The 19,776-nt window shown below is 30.9% G+C and overlaps 1 protein-coding gene across 1 annotated transcript in view; it reads right to left on the minus strand.

The window, feature by feature from the left end:
• LOC123697698 (synaptotagmin-15-like) overlaps nt 1-18,729 on the minus strand; it is a 70,055-nt gene extending 51,326 nt beyond the window's left edge. Inside the window, exon 1 of the mRNA XM_045644229.1 lies at nt 18,602-18,729. The gene's annotated coding sequence lies outside the window, so the exon portion shown is untranslated. The remainder of the gene's footprint in view (nt 1-18,601) is intronic.
• Between the last annotated feature and the right edge of the window lie 1,047 nt (nt 18,730-19,776).

A 19,776-nucleotide genomic window follows, 5' to 3' on the forward strand; every position in this document is an offset into this window, starting at 1 on the left:
CAGGTAAATAAATACCTCAGAAGAACTCATGAAATATTCGTACTTAATGAATGTTGTTTTCAGTTATCATTCATACCAATATACGCAATATTATATTTCTGTTTATTGAATGTCTCACGAATGGAAGAAACGTGTTTGCTTTTTCTATGTCAAGGTCTGTTTTATATCTTTTATGTTACAGTCTTGTGTACGTACAATATACTCAGAAATGTAAGAATGTGTAGAACATTCCACTCTATTACGGAAACTAAATTTTTATGGTATCAAAGGTTTAGCTCAGGATCTCATAGCTTCATGTCTTCAGAACAGGGTACAAACCGTTGTCGTTAATGGAGAGAAATCTTGCGGTGCGCCGATTAACATAGGTGTTCCGCAGGGATCTATCTTAGGACCGTTTTTGTTCTTAGTGTATATTAATGACCTACCTTATTATTTGCAGGATATGTGTGAAATAGTACTGTTTGCAGATGACACCTCATTAATATTTAATGTGGATAGACATGACACAAATGTTGACGAAGTAAACTCTGCTCTTTCACGCATATCCGATTGGTTTAATGCTAATAATTTACTACTAAATGCAAAAAAAACAAATTGTGTAGAATTTATCCTCCCAAATGTAAAAAAGGTGAAAAGGAATATTATTTTAAACGGGGAGGTATTATACCCTGTGGTGTTTTTCTTGGTTTGACACTAGATGAGAAGCTACAATGGGAGGCCCATATTACCACCACCGCTGCTAAGCTCAGCTCAGCTGCATATGCAGTGAGAAGAATAAGGCATCTCACCGATGAAGAGACGGCTAGATTGGTTTACTTTAGCTACTTTCATAGCATTATGTCCTATGGAATTCTACTATGGGGCAGGGGTGCAGATATAGAAACTATATTTATACTACAGAAAAGAGCCATACGCTCTATATATAATTTGCGTGCTCGAGACTCACTAAGAGATCTCTTTAAGAATACTGGTATCCTTACTGTACCGTCGCAGTATATATTTAATAATATTTTATATGTACACAATAACGCTTATTTACACACAAAAGTAGGAGATAGACATTGTTATGACACAAGAAACAGAAATAAAATTGAAATTCCATTTTTCCGGCTAGCTAAAGTTAAAAATTCATTTATGGGTCAAGGTATACGCTTTAACAACAGAATTCCTCATAATATTAAAGAGTTCAGTAGTTCTAAATTTAAAACTTATATAAAAAATGTACTAATTCAGAGAGCCTATTACAGTATTAAGGAATATATGGACGATAAAAACCCATGGAGGGTTGTCGCGTAAAAACCACAGGACAGTTCTTTGGCATATTATGATTATAATGTACATATAACACATATAATGTATTTTGTAAAATTAAATTGTAAAACTGACATGATTAAAAAGAGCAACTATGGAGTTTCTTGCCGATTCTTCTCCGTAGATACTGCTTTCCGAATCGGTGGTAAATGTTAAAATATGTAATGACGTTTCAAAAGTGCTTCTAAAAGAAGTCTAATTGAATAAATAAATGTTTGAGTTTGAGTTTGAGTTTAATAAATTCCGAATTGCGTCGATAGGGATCCAATAAAAAATCGTTAATTGAACAAGAAACTTGAAATTGATATAATTTCGGTTTTTGTATATGTTATATTATATAGTATATGAAGGAAGAACTTATAAACTTAATAACTCAAATCACTAAGTATGGAATACACGTTTTCTAGAAAAAATGGCAGAAATTAGTGAAATAATATTTACGGGGTATAAAAACTACGGTGAAATAACATTGTTCTAATTATTAGAATAATGTTATGATAATAATTAAATGTGTAACTTTTTTAGATAAAGTCATCTTAATATTATTGTGTAATTGTATAATATATAGGTTCAAGCATTTAAATTCGATTTAATTTTATTATTTTAGAAAGCCGATGCGTATGTACTGAGTGAATGTTTTAACAAATTTTTTTTAAAACGAAAATATTATTTTTTCTTGAATAAATTAATCCGGCTTGAATAAATTTCCATTGTTAATTTTACAAGTAAATTATAATATCGTATTATTTTAATTCGTAAAAATAACAGAGTTTTTTTTATTGGGAATAGGGAAGCGCTTGACCACAATCTCGGCTGAGATGTTGTCTAAGATAGAACGCTCTTCCCTAGAAGGTACTTCACTCTACGCTTAAGTCACTACGCATTCATTTTATGTTGGATATTTTTTATAATAGTAACTATTCAAAGTAGGTATATTGTTTTTATTGTACTGTATGAATTAATTCATTCGATTTATTGTAACCACAGATTGACGAACGTGTATTGTGTAGAAATAAATGTATTCAATATTCATGTTTATTGCATTGGTTTTCAATTTATTTGCATAAATGTGATCAATTACATTGCATATCCTATAAAGTTGTCTAATACTAGCTGTGTAGTGTGTACCGCGGTTTCACCCGCATTGCTCCTGTTGATCTTAGCGTGATGATATAATATAGCCTTCCTCGATAAATGGGCCATCTAACACCGAAAGAATTTTTGCAAATTGGATCAGTAGTTTCTGAGATTAGCGCGTTCAAACAAATAAACAAACAAACAAATAAACTCTTCAGCTTTATAATATTAGTAAAGATAAGAGAAAATTGTTAATGAACACTTAAATTATTAAAAAAATCATTAATTACGATATAGGTAAACGATATCATACCTACTCATCCACTTAACTTCGAAAAATAAATTTAATAATGTCAAATAAAATATTGCCTTTGCAAAAACACTTTAGTTAATAGCACATTAATAGTTAATTTATAAAATATTCACGTGTGTTATTTAATTGACAAATCCAGTGTAGTCTAATCCCGGATTAATCTTTAAGAAAAACTATGTTAATCCTGCTTATAATATGTGTGGGCCAGATATATAATATTTCCCTCGTTATTTACGTGACATACCTACATATGTGCCTACATAAGATGTGACGTGACGTAGGTATATCTACTTTTTTCTCTTACATGTGAAAGATATCTATACTAATATTATAAAGCTGAAGAGTTTGTTTATTTGCTTGAACGCGTTAACCTCAGCAACTGCCCAATTTGAAAAATTATTCCAGTGTTATAAAGCAGATTTATCGATTGCTATAATATATAATGAGGCTCTAGGCTATATATCTTCACGCTAAGATCAATAAGAGCGAAACAATGCGGGTAACACATTACACAGCCGAGCACGGCTAGTATGATATAGGGATAAACAAAACTGTATCAAAGGTTGATAAAGATGTGTAGAAATGGGCAAAACATTAACCTGTATTATGTTAGAGTTATATCTGTGGTATTTCTGAGATGAAATAGATAACACACTATTCAATGATAGTCACTCGGTATGATTGGATTCTTACGATTTCATACTCGTACCACAGATAATATAATAGGTACTATACGAGTACTAGGTATACCTTATATTTTTTTTATTGATCTATAGTGTACGTGGAATTATAGAGACCATAGAAATCTAAATAACAAGATAGAGAGACCTTTAAGTTTACCTTTTTAAAATTTTTCAAGTAATAAAAATTTGCATTTTTTTTTGTTAGGTATGGGTATGTAAATTCGATAGTTATTTAAAATTAATAGGGCAAACATTAAACCAGGTATATAATACCTACTATAAACGTTAAACGATTAACCGACAGCCCAATATTTTAGGGCAGTTTAATCTATCAATTATGGTAAGTCGATAAATGAAGATTTATAGATGGATAAGCCTAGGACTTTAAAAGGTCTGAAACTAAAAGGTAATTTTGGTAAGGTTCCCAAAATATGAATATAAGGTAAATAGGTACCTACCTAATAATTATTGTGGGATTAATTAAGTATATTTAATCGTCCGTCGCCTTGGTTTAAATAAAAAGTTTTTATTAGATGCAACCCTTATGCAACCGATATGTTTTTATTTTTTACTAGTGGTACGCCCCGGCTTCGCCCGTGGTACATATTTCGCAATAAAAGGTAGCCTATGTCCTTTCTCGGGTATCAAAATATCTCCATACCAAATTTCATGCAAATTGGTTCAGTAGTTTAGGCGTGATTGAGTAACAGACAGACAGACAGAGTAACTTTCACATTTATAATATTAGTATGGATTGAGTATCTATGTTCTTATCTCATTATTATACTCCTTAAAAGCCAAAATATTTTAAAGGATATGATGAGAAAATGAACCTACAATGAATTAATGTACCTACTACAAATAAGCCACTATTAAGTACCTATTACACATGAAAGTTCAAACTACCTTTGTTTACCGAATAAAGCAAATATCGAACTGTATTTTCTCGCATAGCAAATAACGTTCTACAAAAGTTAGGTGGACAAAATCAGCTTTTTCTGTGTAAAAGCAAAGGTACGGAATGATAATAGAAAGAGCAAAAAGCGGTGCTACAATGTGGTTTACCCAACGTGTTCATTTTACCGCCAAAAATCTAGTTGAGCGGGAAGGAATAATTTGTGTACACTCACTTTTCTTTTATATAAAACTATTCTTCGTAGATTCGGATATTTTAACGATAACTACATTGACAATTAGATATAAATACTACTATTAATTAATTAATACTTCTAGTTTAAATGATTAGTAAAAAAAATATAGGTAGTATCTAGGTAGTACAGTTATTGAAGACGGTGTGATTAATAGTTAAAAATAAGAAAAACAATACTTTGGACTTTGTTCATAATTAAATATAACCTTATTTATAATTTAAAACATACCTTCAAAGTAATTAAATCAGGTACTAGGTATACAAAATCAATACGTAATTGTTCTATTTATAACAATTTCTCCATTTCCAATATGGAATTAGGTTACGTTCACTGTTTAACGAACAAAGCAGATTTACGATAAAATATCATGTTTATATCATTAGTGTAATTACATTATATTAATTTAAACTTTTGATCTCCTTTCATTATGAAAACATAATATTATTTACTTATTTTACTATAGATAATATTATGAGCAATCTAAACAAATTTTGCAGCACTATGTCGGCAGAAGCTCCAACAATTTATGAAATAATAATAGAGGCTAGTGGCAGACATTTTTATGAACCACGTCCATAAAAGGCGAGAATCGTAGGCATAAAATTTCCATGAGGATATGAATATGGACAAAAATGTCGTTGAAATAAATCGTCGAAAAGCCCTGAAGCATAGATAACTAAATAATTCTGTTTCAACAAAAAACTAAAAATCGCCTTCTTATTGTCAGATCTTGGGATCAACTGGGGGGTATAATACATACTCCTTCAATAAAAACAAACATTTTCTAAATCGGTCCAGGCATCTTAGAGAAATCGAGGAATATACATAAAAAAGAACCAGATGAATTGATAATCTCCTTCTCGTTTTTGAAGTCGGTTAATAATTACTTTTTACTTCGCAACCTAAAGCCCGATCTATTTAGGTCGCATAAACAGCTTTTCTTACATTCGTAATTAAACCTCTAACAATTTTTTATCTAGCTTTGTAACAAAGGTAGGATTAATTTAATAAAGGTTAGGTCTGCGAACTGCGATAAAAGTATCGCCATTTGTTCCAGGAAATAAGGAAAACTGATAAAACGAAGAATTCTCTATCATGGAGTTGGAAAATGTGACCCTATAAGAGTCCGGTCGCATCTGGATGAAATATATTGGTACCTATAAAATAGAATGTTTTGTGAATTTGAATTATTTCGTGATTGCAGAAAATCAGATTATCGGGATTAACAGCCCTCGTATTAAATTTTGTAGTAGGTATTCAAGTTTGAGAATTAAATGATTTATGATTATGAGTATAAAAAGCCTTTTAATTACGGCACAGAACATACGGCTTTGTGTGTTTGAGGTTTACCGCTTGCGGGAAAAAATGTAATGCGAAGAAACTTTAGATTTATTGGACGAAGTTTTAACTTTTAACCCAGCTGCAGCATTGAAAAACCGGTCCTAAATATGGAAAAAAATATATTTACTTCATGTTAATTTTGTTCCCTTCACCAATCCTTGATTATCATTTAAATTTATTCGTAAGAATATAATTGAGAGAAAGGAATTAAGAAGCTTTCATTATTAAACAATATTTTCAATATTCTGTTTCTCTGTTTATAAATTTTAAATAAAATAGACGAAGGTGCATAGGCATAAAAAGTGCTGAAGTATAACGGCCATTTACTACTATCATGTATCAGCTCCCACCGCTTTTGATAAGGTCATCCAATCTCGTGGGAGGTCATTTTCAGTGTAATTAACTTACTTCAATATCCCATTACTTAGTTCATGAGATATAATTCGAAATCATTTTGTAAAATATGTGTATTATCTGCTTTAATTTAATTTTATTTTATTTACTAGCTGGTGCCCGCGACTTCGTTCGATGTTTCTTGTTTCGGGGTTTATATTATATTTTACATGTTTCTCAATGATTAATTTTTTATAAGTATATTATGAGTATATTGAATTCACCGACACACTTTTACACTTGTTTTAATATATAAATAAATGAAGATTTTGATCGTCAACTACGCAGGTTAATCTAACAACTTTAACCAATCTGATGCAGAAAATACAGCCTATAATATGTCTAAAACCCTTAGAGCTAAAACCTGACCCAAATTTATATTTATATACCTTTCACCACACGACCAACACCATTAACTATCCCACATTTTCGTAATTTTAAAATGCTGGTCAGCCACATAAAACCTTTCATTCATATTACTGAAAACACTTAAGTTGATCATGTTTCCTTTTTATCCCTCTACAAAATTCATGGCATCCCTTTTGACTAGTCCTCCTTTTTATGGATTTTATATTGAACTGTTTGTTCTTGTTTCATGGTAAAATGGCTACTTTAACGTTATTCTACCCAACAAGTTCTATTATTCTTCGACAGAAAATCTGATCAGAGAGTGCTCATTTTTTGTATCGAGCAAGTTTTTTTGAACCTTCAGATAATTAATATTACTAGATAAAATTAATCTGATCAGTGATCAATTTTCTGCAGACATAAATAAGTAGAACAAAGCATGCTTACAGATTCATATTATTATTTATCGTAAACATGTGGTCTCGCATAAATTCAAACACTTATTTCAAGAAACTATTCGAAGGAAAAACAGTCAACATAAGCTGATGTAGATACTTGTGTGTTTGTTCATAAATTTCAATAAAAAAATTTAGGAATACCTTCGTAAAGGGTCGCTAATCCCACGCCTTTGCACCGTACGCTTACGCGTAACAAATTGGCAAATTCTATCTTAGTATAAACTACATATAATATATATATAGTATATAATATATTTTAACGACTTACTATTTTACAACGAACGACTTTACAACTTACTATTATGGCAGTTCAATTCTATTATTATTGCGAATTTTACTAGTAACATACAAATTTATTCAGTTTTAATATCAACATAAAAAACATTAAATATCCCCATAAGTAGTCATCAAACATTTTTATATAGTAACTATACCTACGAGTATTTAAGGTAGGTACCTCATACCATTCAGTTGTTAGGGAGCAAAATAAACTAATTGAAGCCTTTAAAAGGCAAGGCATTTTTTTTAGTACTGACATGTACCTAAAAATACCTAGAAAATCTTAGGAACGAAATAATTTAATCAAAACTTTTATAATAATAAAAAAAGATAGAACGAAGAACATTTATTTCGAGGCATTTCTCTCATCTTAATTTCATTTAATTTGTAGGTCTCGCCGTGTTATATTACGGACAAGTACAAATATACACGATAAATATTAAAATTATTGTTTTCGAAACAAGTTAGGTAGATTAAGAATATTGTACCTATTCATCTAGATCCACTTTAAAGAGTACAACAACAACAATATTGCTTTACAACAAAATATTTAAAGTTAGATTAAAAACTTTCGGATTTCGGAACGTACCTATATTATGGATATAAAAACTTTCTTTAAATGCATAAACTTTTAGCTATATTCTGAATATTTTTAAGTGAGAGTGAGCAAGCAAGAAACAAAATTAAAAATAATTCGAGCCGACGACACTTCTAGGATTATACATAACTATTATCAACTAGAATCCAATTATCAAAATTTGCATAAATTTCAAATTACGCCACAAATAATGAATATTAGTGGATAAAATTAAACCTATGAAATCCCAAGGGATTCAACCTATGCTCTCCCAAATGCTCATACAACCAACTCTTAGAAAAATATAACATGATGTCCTTGACCAACAGACGTTCAGTAACTGATGCTGTCACTTTAAGAAGCATTTGCGTGGGTGAAATTGATTCTTCGAACTTACTAGCCGACTTGTCCTTTCGTGTGCCTTCGCGACCAACTCGTTCGAAATGTCTTTTCCATTTACAACATACCAGAACCAACGCAGGACAACGCGCGCCACTTCACAGAATGTGTGTCTTACACAATGACAAACTGAATGAAATAGATATGTTTTCATGCTCCCGATATAGTTTCAAATGTACAATTAGCCAATTATATGTATAATTTTTCTAACGTTGGATAATGTACATGCTTAGTTAATGCTTTCCCTTAGTTTAATATTTCAGAAATCTGTGTTAGTTTTAAGTATTTGGCTCCCTTGCAACAGATACCTATCAATAATTATTGTACAAGTGAGTTTTTTTTTCTTTTACTTTTTCTATTTATTTTCACTGTGAGACGTAGAGGAAACAATTGTTAATGTTACCATTGTATGTCATTAATTTATATATTACACGTCTTTAATTGTTTCTGTAAGATCTCCAAATAAATAAATAAAATAAAATAAATAAAAACCGGCGACCTTCTAACGTAATTAATTTAAACAGGAACAAATGTTGAGCAAACTCGACGTTTAATATTAAGGTGCAAATCTAAGCCATTTGCATTCGTGAATTGTTGACTGACGATTTATAAAGACGACTTTCCTTCATTGTTATGGCTGAGAGGCTAGAGACTAGGCGTGGCGCCGGCAAAAGAAGCGGGTTCGAATGACGCTCCAAGATAGAATTATTTCTATTCTTTAAACAGTTCTCATAAATAAGAAGAACGCTGAATAACTGAAGAAACTACCAAATTTCTTTTTTTGGTTTGTTTAAAGCAACTAGAAGAATATGCTTTTTTTGCAATAGGTATTGCTCGCAGTTTCGGCCGTCGCGGTCGGTCGTAGAGTCGCATGACACACGCAACTTTTTAAATTAAATTAAATGGAAATAAAAAAAAGAAGAAATAAATTAAAAGAATTTAAAGAGAAATCAGTCTTTCAAATGTAAAACTATTTACATACTAATACATCGTAACTATACTACATACTAATAAATCGAAATAACAGTGTGCATTTAAGTAACAGGATAATATGATCAACAATAGTTAAGGTTGGGTCAAAGGACAGTTTCAGACGCAAGATATATTGTAATTTGTGTTTACATTTGTACCGATTTAGGTTTACAAAATAAGGGATCGCAACTCATATTATACATTGTTTAACTTTAGGGTAACGAGGGGTGCCGTCAATCGTGTTAAATTCAACCAACGTCAATTGAAGGCCTCATTGATTTCAACATGAATTTGACATCCATAGCCTATACGCTTATCAATCGGAATCGGCCCGTCAAACAGATTGAAACGGGAACGATAAAAGCCTTTGATTTTCAGCTACCGGCGTCCCACTTAATGGGCCTTATCGAAGTGAAATAAATTATAAGATAAATAAAGCTTTTCGAGTATTATGTTGCACTATGCCATTTTAGTTGACTGCCTCCTATTAACTATGTGTGTATAGTGTATACGTTGGTGTATACTGTATAGGTTATGATTTCGATTATTGTGGCTTCTAATAAAAACTACACGATCGGGTGGTGAACTTTAGCACAGAAAAGCGTTCAGTGAAATGAGGGTACACGGGTCTACATTTTTTTCCATTAGTACCTACTGAAACAAAAAGTGATCATCCACGAGTAGGTACAGAAGTTCGTGGAAATGGCTTAAAAACTTTCAAAGGAATATTTTAAATACACAAACATTGCACGGTTAGAAACTGGTTACAAATAAAAAGATTACATATATTAATGCAACTTTAAATGTATCCGTTAAATCATTTATCAGTAAATAGGTTGTTTAAATTCAAAGATACATGTGATAATATCTATAATATCAGTGGTAAACCTATAGGATAAAGAACAACCAACATTTACCCGTAAAATAAACAGTCTAATAAACTTACCTGTATGTACAAACCACACATTGACAAAGTATTTTCATCAAAGGGAGTTCCTAACGTGATCATTTCTCGGTATACGCTCAAACCACGGAAACTTTTGAAAGGATTTTCAGATTTTCTTTGATAGATAATCAAATACATTACATTTTAATTAAAATATTTCACGTTGAAGTGTGCCTGTTGAATAAAAGAAGTATGTATGGAGTGGGCGAAATAAATAGCTAGAAAATAATAAAATAACATACGTTACGAACGTGGGTTAAAAATGTAAAAATAAAACAATAAACCCAGTTATAAAGCTAAATTTTTTTGGATGTCTCTATAAATGTCTAGAAAATATGGTTTGTATCTTGAAAATCTCCATCTTATACAAGATAATGCTTCTACAAAAATTTAAAGTCAACATGGTGGTATTTAATATTTATATTGAGTTAATTAATTATTTTCGAAGTTTGCTGTAATTTTGTTCCTCTCCATGTAATTAAACAGGGAAAACCAAATAAAAACCGTAGTTCCAATAAATTCGCATCGCAATTTCATTTCAGATACGTTTCTCTCTACGTGACAAGATAACAATATCTTAATGTTGTATTTTCTGGAAATTTCTAGATTAAGCCATCCAATATCGTGATGAAATCGAACCTTAAAATAAAGCAACGTTTAGTTTAAGCTTTTATTATTAGCATCAGTATCGATTAATGGAAATATTCCGTTTTGACGAATATCTGTTTTATAGAGGTACACAAATATCTTTACAGAAATATCCTACTAATATTGTAAATGCGAACGTGTGTGAGTGTGTATGTTTGTTACTATTTTACACAAATGCTTCTGAACCGATTACAATGAAATTCGGTATGTAGTTAGCTGAAGACCCAGAATACTTTTTATCCTGTAAATCCCACAGGAACGGGGACTTTTTTCTTTGAAAACGTAGGCGGAAAGGTAGTAGGGAAATATTTGTACAATTTTACATTGAAAAGCTTAACTGAATTTGTTTCTCAACTTTGTACCCAATACTGTGTATTTTAGACGGACTGAGATCGAGTAAATTTGTTTGATCACAAAATATCCACCGCAAATGTTGGTCAGAGTTTCCAATTTACATCAAATTTGCTTATACCGGAATACCGAAGGTGATAGTCGACGTGCTGCGTCCATGAGTCGTTCCGCTCAAATTAATCGACGTTATGCAACAGCATTTGAAATACTGGGAAAATTGAAGAGCTCTAGACATAAAGTTACTATTTTGTCAAAGGCCACGTTGTCAAAATAATAAACACGATTCATCATTCGTTATACATTTTGTAAGTTTCCAGCAAAATAGCAGTTTTGTTCTGTTTGCAACAAGCCCTCTTTGTTATGTTTTCAGATGAAATTATTAAGTTACGAATTGTATGAAGTTTCATATAAATCTGTTATTAATTATTGTAAGTGAATTATTTCGTTACCATATCTACAATAATTACCTTCAACCAACCCGCTATGAGAGATTAAAGCAATGTAAACAGTAAAAACTTCTTTAAAATTCTACCATTTTACGTGAAATAACACGGATATCCATAACCATTAAGGCGAGTGGTAAGCATCTTCCTGAGTTATATTTCACCTTACATCGTAACGCCTTGCAATCATATGACAAGACTATCTACTCACTTCCCCCTCATAAAATATGAGCAAGGTGAAGATATTATTATAAATTGTATTAATATTTAATACAGTTTATAATAATATATTATTAATATATTATAGAAGATATTATTATAAACTGTATTAATATTTAATACAGTTTATAATAATATCTATCTATATTTGATATTATAAATGCGAAAGTTTGTGAGGATGGATGTATGTGCATGTGTATGTATGTAGGTATGTTTGTTACTCTTTCACACAAATATTACTGAACCGATTACAATGAAATTTAGCATACATATAGAGGGTAACTTGTATTAACAAATAGGATAGGTTTTATCCTGGAAATCCCGCGGGAGCAGGAACTATGCGGGTTTTACTTTGAAAACGCGGGTGAAGCCGCGGACGGAAAGCTAGATCATATTGCACGACTCATAAGCGAAGCGTTGAGGTGGGTACTACTGTCACTTCGCGCAAAACATCTGATTTTTTCAAACTTAAAATGTCTTTATGTATCATACATTGCACTTGTAAGATAATACATACACACACATATTAAGAAAAAACACTATTTTTAACATTCATGATATTTTTGATGTCATTTTTGTTATTTAAACTAGTTAAAAAACAGTTTAAAAAAGTTCTGTCTTGGACGTCCGTGTGTCTGTATGTGCGGAGGATTTTCTTGTTAACACGATAGCGACCGAAATACTTTACTAATCGAGTCTTTTTTTTCTCTTACGCTTGAGTATGCTCAGGAATAGAACCCTTTCATTTTTCAGGGTCTGATTCGATGTGGTTTAATTGTTATTAAATAAACAAAAAAAAAATATCGGCTGTTCTCCATAATTTTAGTATAGGTATCTATATATATTCTTTATTTATTTACTTATTTTTTTATATTTATAGTGTACTCAAAATTCACCATTATAAACTCGATTCTTTATACTATAAGCCTTAAAAAAATAAGTTGGTAGTCAGTCCCTTAAACCTGCGCAGTTTCACATCTAGGTGGGGCCACAAGAAAAATAGCTCAATTATTACGGTACCGCTTTCTTTACTTTTCCAACTGTTTTATTTTATTTCTTTTTTATATTTATAGTGTACTCTTTATAAATAATCTATTTTATTGTAAAGGATGAGATTATGAGGCGTGCACTTTTGGATTTTCCAAACTATTTTCATAGTACAATAAAGAACTAAACAAAAGAACTGAAAGGCTTTGGTAATTTCAACATCAATTTCTCGGTTGATTAAAAGCAAAGGTTCTATAATTAAAGTTTAATCAAATAAAATAACGTCGAACTTTTAAATTTCTTCTGATCTCATTTCATTGCAATCTATTTTGAATTATTAATTAGTAAATGGTATGATAATTTATAGATAAATATTTACTTGATCGTTAAAAAAAATATTTGTTTAAATTTATTCTAAAACACGAAATTCGTAAATTTCAGTATATTTAATGATTCCTGAAATTTGATTAAAATTGTAAAATTCACTCCAAAAATATGTAGTCTTGCAATTACAAGAATCAGCACCTCTACATTAATAAAATCTACGTATACCAAACATAACCACGATTGTGAGTGTACAAGGAAACCAAATATTATTACAAAATCTACATTGGTGAATGCATGGTGAGTTTAAACTGTGACGTGGGTAAATAGACCTATTTTCATTATGTGAATGGACAAACGAATAATAAGTATTTAGTGGTTGAATCTGTAATTTTACTTCCAAATAAATCGTGTAGCGAGCAGAGATATTATAACATAATTTGTATTATTGTCCATGTTAGGTACTAATATTAATGAACCGCGTGATAAACGCGAAGTAGCTCTATGTTTGTCTCTTCTTCGCGTTTTAACAACTTAACCGATTTGGATGAAATTTGGTACAGAGCAGAGATAGTCAGAGATCTGAGACAAAGGTAAGGATAGGTTTTATCTCATAATTTAAATGAGAACTATACGGGTTTTATTAAAACTACGTGGACGAAGCCACGGGCGGAAAGTTATTATTTACAGGAGTCGAATATTATGCAAAAATATAATTTTAAAGTAACTACCTTTTTTATCTTTAAAAATGAAACAAAAAGGGGCAGACGTGTTGTAATTAAGAGATTCGCCGTCACAAACAATTAGTGAAAGGTAAATTTTCCATTTTAGAAAATATTTAGAATAAGGAATATTCTCGGAAAGAATACAAAATATTTATTTTTATTTTTGTTACATTCATAATGTAGTCGTTTTTAAATGATTTGCTAATATTTTAAATATTTTTCAATTTGCGCAAATATTAGTACCTATAATAACGCATCGCATCGGATAAATACGTTTCTGCAATTATCTTTTCCAATATACGTTACTTTTATTGTATGCAAAAATACGAGATAAGCGGTCATAGTTGCACGTCATTGCAATTAATATCATTTCGTCATTTATTAACATTGATTCATATCACGAATTAAAATAACAATAACCTCTCTGTATCTCCAATGTATAAAATTTTGACTTCAATACAAAGTTATACTAAAGGTCAGTAAATATAAACCCGTAGTTAAAATTAACGTGTCTGAGCCACAAAAGACGTGCAACAATCTCATCTAATCTCACTTATAAACAATGCGAACTCGTTTCTTTCTCTCTAGAAACTTCTAAACATACTTTGCTATTTCAATTAAGAAAATTATTTAAGTTTACTGAAGAAATTTTCTAATAAGTCGAGTAAGTAATCTAAGATATAAAGATCGTTGAAGGGGATTAACTAGGCATGTAGAAAGGTTCACGAAAACTTTAAGCATTTATCCGTATCTACATAATATGATTTCGATGGAGTATTTGATTTATTACTTACAAGAGATGCAATTTACTAATTAAAGGCTTGCCATATTTCAATTAGATTAGTTACATCGGACAGATAATGTTTATTTCTATCAAAATATGAATGTAAATCCACGTAAAGTGCCCATTAATTTGATAAATGCGCTAAGAAGTATATTTTACAATTCTAAAGTATTTGTAGAACTAATTAGTCTCAAGCAAAATAAGATAAGGCTATTAATCTCTCTTTCTATTAAGATAGATAAACACGAAAAATTGTAAGAAAAAGAAATGTGCAATTCAAGGCAAAATCGATAAACAGACAGCCATCGGTTTTCTGATGAGAAGTTAGCATTATTGACTTGAAATGAAGCGAAACGTAAGTATGAGTCGGAAGCGAATATCCAAGAGCATCTTCATTTTGTATTTGTTTTGCTCTTTACCGATGAAACTGGGAAAAACATAAATATTCCTTTCACGTGACTTTTTTGAGTTTCACATGATATGTATACATACTTAAAAGTATTTGAAATTAAATATTTGTTTACATAATTTGCCCTTCAATTTTATTAATTACGGATGACTGAAACATATTATGTTACATTATGAAATGATATCAAACGAACATACTTTACATTACGTCTTTACCTTTTCTATCTAATATCTTAAATTCCGCACATATAATTTATTTTAATTAATAGATCCAAGTGTCAATGTTTATCCTTCTAACGACGCTACACTACGACGTCTCAGCACATAGGCTTGGTTGCAATTTGCAAATTGCAACTCAAATACGCACCAGTCTATCATTTGCCCGCAAATACAACAAACATTGCACTCTATACTTAGAATTCAAGCTTATAAAAAGCAATACAGGAAATTTTCGAGTAACTCACATTCAAAATCTAAGTCAAAAATGTTATAAAGTAATGATAAAGTTCTAAACAATAGAAAAAATTTGATGCCTCGAAATTCGAATAGTTACGATGTTTTAACTGTAACATTATAATATACTAAAATTCCGATTACTTCAACTCGATCGTCAATCCTCGAATGCGATAAAAGGGAAACGTTTTATTTGGATGATTAATTGCTTATTCTCAATCAAGAATCACGCATATTGTTACCACATATCGATGAGTGGCTAACCAGCCCATTTCAGCCATTTATGAATTCAATAATATTATTATTTCAGTTATTTCAAGGTTAAAATGACTGTATTTATTTAACTAGAGTGTGCCAAGTGATAATAATTTTTGACAAATATTTAAAATTCTTATACTTAACTCAATTTTATTAACAAGTGTCTCAAGACAAATACCTATGAGACATCGAGTATATTTTCCAACGACTAAGCTATGAAAACCTAATGTTTTTCTTCAATTTCTTCGTAAGTTTTTCTTCTTAATTGGAATAAAAATTTCAGCAAACAATTGGAAAAACAATTGAAAATACATAATGTTTACCGGAACCACAGACTAATAATAATATACTACGTATACAACCGGAACTAATAAAAATAAAATAGAAAAGAAAACTCATATAAGTCTAATCATTTTATGCCCTTAAATAAGAACCATACATTAAAACCCTTGTGAAATCTAATATTATAAATGATATACTAATATTATAAATGCGAAAGTTTGTGAGGATGGATCTTTATGTGTATGTTTGTTACCCTTTCACGCAAATACTACTGAACCGATTACAATGAAATTAGCACATATATAGAGGGTATCTTGGATTAACACATAGGATAATTATTATTGTGGTAAATGTTAAAAATATGTAATGACATTTCAAAAGTGCTTCTAGAAGAAGTCTTATTGAATAAATAAATGTTTGAGTTTGAGTTTATGTTTAAGTTTGATAGGTTTTATCCCGGAAATCCCACGGGAACCGGAACTATGCGGGTTTTTATTCGAAAACGCGGGCGAAAAGCTGGTATTATAAAAAGACTTTACTACTTTGTAGCCTCTGTAATATAAGATTGAAAAGCCATTTTTTGTATGCATTTATTATTTTAATTAATCTGATTCCTGTATGTACCGCTCATATAATATTTTATGAAGTATGTGCATTTTATTTAAAAAACTACCTATATTTGTTACTTCGTTACTATTTGTTGTTGTATCGATGTGTTGAATTCTGTAACATATTGTAAGAATTTCAAGACAATTTTCTGATACACAAATGTGTATAAATTCTTTTCAAAGCATATTATACTTTACCTGAAATAATAATCATTATCAGAAAATACGGTAAAGAATTGTTACTGTCATAATAATTTTACACTAAATTATAAATTAATTCTAAATACGTCTTCAATAAAAGACCGTTGAAGAAAAATAAATACTTTGTAGATCTGTCCTCTTTCGTTTTGTTTAGATATAGGTATCCCTATGGATAGAAAGTTTTTGAAGATGAAGGGTAAAAAAAAATAGTATAAAAGTATTTTCTACTTTGAGAAGTGTACGCAAGTCAAACCCTATAAATACTCTTTTATTTTGCATAAACATGATAACGGCATACCTACGCTATTTCGTGTTTATTAATGAAAGATTTTAATTACTTAATTTTACGTGACATGTGTCCTTGTAACAGCATACGCTGAAGATTTGACCTTTCCCACGAGATTGCACCATAATATTATAATGTGTAAATTTCATGAATAACCACAGAGTCTGCGGGATCACAGTTCCTGATTTTAATCTTACCCTATTTCGGTCCAATATCGAAATTGGGTTTGATTTATTGTGCTAAATGGGCATATTTCATTATCTATTTAGAGCCGCATTCACTCCTTAAACATTATTAGATATAAAATCAATATTTCGTACCAATCTTCTCTCTAGTATAATATATAGTACAGGCTATATTATGCGGTTAATATAACATTCCTATATTACAGAATATTAAAAGTTAACCCTTACATACATAGAACTAAATGAACCTATGAACATTATTTATATTTTCTACCCGCAATATTTTGCTTTAATTCCCTGCTTAAAGCAGAATGATCATCGGATTTTGATAAGGGCCGAATTCTGTTCACGTTTCTTCCATTCAATTGGAGCATTCCCGGCAATTGCGTGAAGCCCATCCTTCGACACGCGAACATAATGTGCACTTTTTCATTTATTCTGAACGACTGTTTAGTACGTTAAATATAGTAATTATTTGTCTTTTTCACGCCTCTAATTGCAAGGCTGAGTCTGTTTCTAGTAGACATATTCCATAACTAATGACCCGCCCAATAACCTGCCTCGACAATCACTCTATCTTTAAAAAAAAACCGCTTCAAAATCCGTTGCGTAGTTTTAAAGATTTAAGCATACATAGGAAATAGGCATATAGGGACAGAGAAAGCAACTTTGCTTTACACTATGCACTGAATTACTATATTTAATTACTATATGGCAATAAATTTGTATTATGTTCATGAAAATCCCTCTTCAACGGCCATAGCGGGATAAACCGTCACAGGCTTAGCAGGTAATTTCACCTGATATTACAAGATTTAGATAGCGACGAGCCGACGAGACTACTATTCATGCCAACGCGATTAAAATTGAGTTACAAAGAAAATTTGATTTAGAAGGAATCAAATTGTTTTCTATTTTAAAATTTTTTAAGTGCTTTTCGTGTTGTCCGATAAATTTACCCTTGTATTCACGGCCTTTGAATAGAAAGCTAACATTTATCAATTGCAAGGCCATTCAGATAACATCAAGTTTTCTAAGACAACAATTATTCTCCTAATGAGAAATATGACCACAATAAATCTATATTTGTTTCAGAAGTTACTAAACAATGTAATGGGACCACAAATCACTCAATTGTCATGCACAGGTAAGTTTAACTATAGAAACATTAGCTATCCCGCTATCACTCACCTTCAAAGAAAAAAAATTCTTGCACACTTATTTTTGAAGGGATTGTTTCTAAGGGCACATCGACATGCTAACTACTTATGCTTACATAAAACACTCCGTTGTTAATACTTGGTTGAAAATTCCGAGCGACGATTTTCCTCGCAGGAAAACGCACGAACCCCGAGGACTCTAGTAGGACACTGAGAAAGCGAATATGAAACTTCCTATGCTGTTACACTGCGCATGTGTAGGCCACAAAATAAAGTTAGTGCACGTACCGACAACGACAACTTTGATCTTGTTAGGACATTTTCCATATCTCCGAAAGCTTGCGGCTGGGGAGTAACAGTGTATGTATTGACACTGATCTCCATCTGTTGCGTCGAGTTTTTGGAAACGTGAGTGGAATGATGAATGATGTGACTAGAAAATACATGGCTCGTCTGTTTCAGCCTGACGTCACGCTTTTATCAATTGGTTACATCGTAGGTATTCAGTTACAAGACAATTAATACTGGTTTTAAAATAAAAATAAAAGAAGTTGAATATAAAATGACTCCTAAATATTAATGTACTTTTAAAATATTATGTTATAGAATCGTATGTGATAGTATTCTACTAAGGGTGACCTTTATAACCTGTTTCAATACCTTACAAGCAGTTAGGTACTTTTTATTAGTTTTTCTATTCTTATTACCTATCAGATTTCTTGTTTTTATTATCAAAATATAGATTTTAATACGTAATTAAAATATGCCTGGACTTATTTTAATGCGTTTAATTTAACGTTATATTATTCCAAAGTGCTACTGCAAGATATCTTAATTGATATTTATTTTATTATCCATGATAATTACAAGGAAAAGCTTCCTTGTGCCTACGCATAAAAAGACGTGATAAACAGAACGGAAAGTTAATTAATTGAGAAGGCCGGGGTAATTGAGTAGAATCTGTAATTGCTAGGATAATCATCGACAGTAATCGTTTATTTGATCCCTTTATAATTCTATGACAAACGAAACTAGGCCTCCAACTTTTAATTGACTTTTTAGAATCTCTGTGACGCCACTTTTACTGCCATAGAATTCCCGTGTAATTCGTCACTTTAGGACGAGCCTTGACCCAGTTTGGATTCCCTTCCTCATTTGCATAGGTATTTGTTTCCTTTTTAAAAAAGAGTGAAAGAGCAATATTAA

Source organism: Colias croceus, chromosome 15, assembly GCF_905220415.1.
Source record: "Colias croceus chromosome 15, ilColCroc2.1".
NCBI classification, from domain to species: Eukaryota; Metazoa; Arthropoda; class Insecta; order Lepidoptera; family Pieridae; genus Colias; species Colias croceus.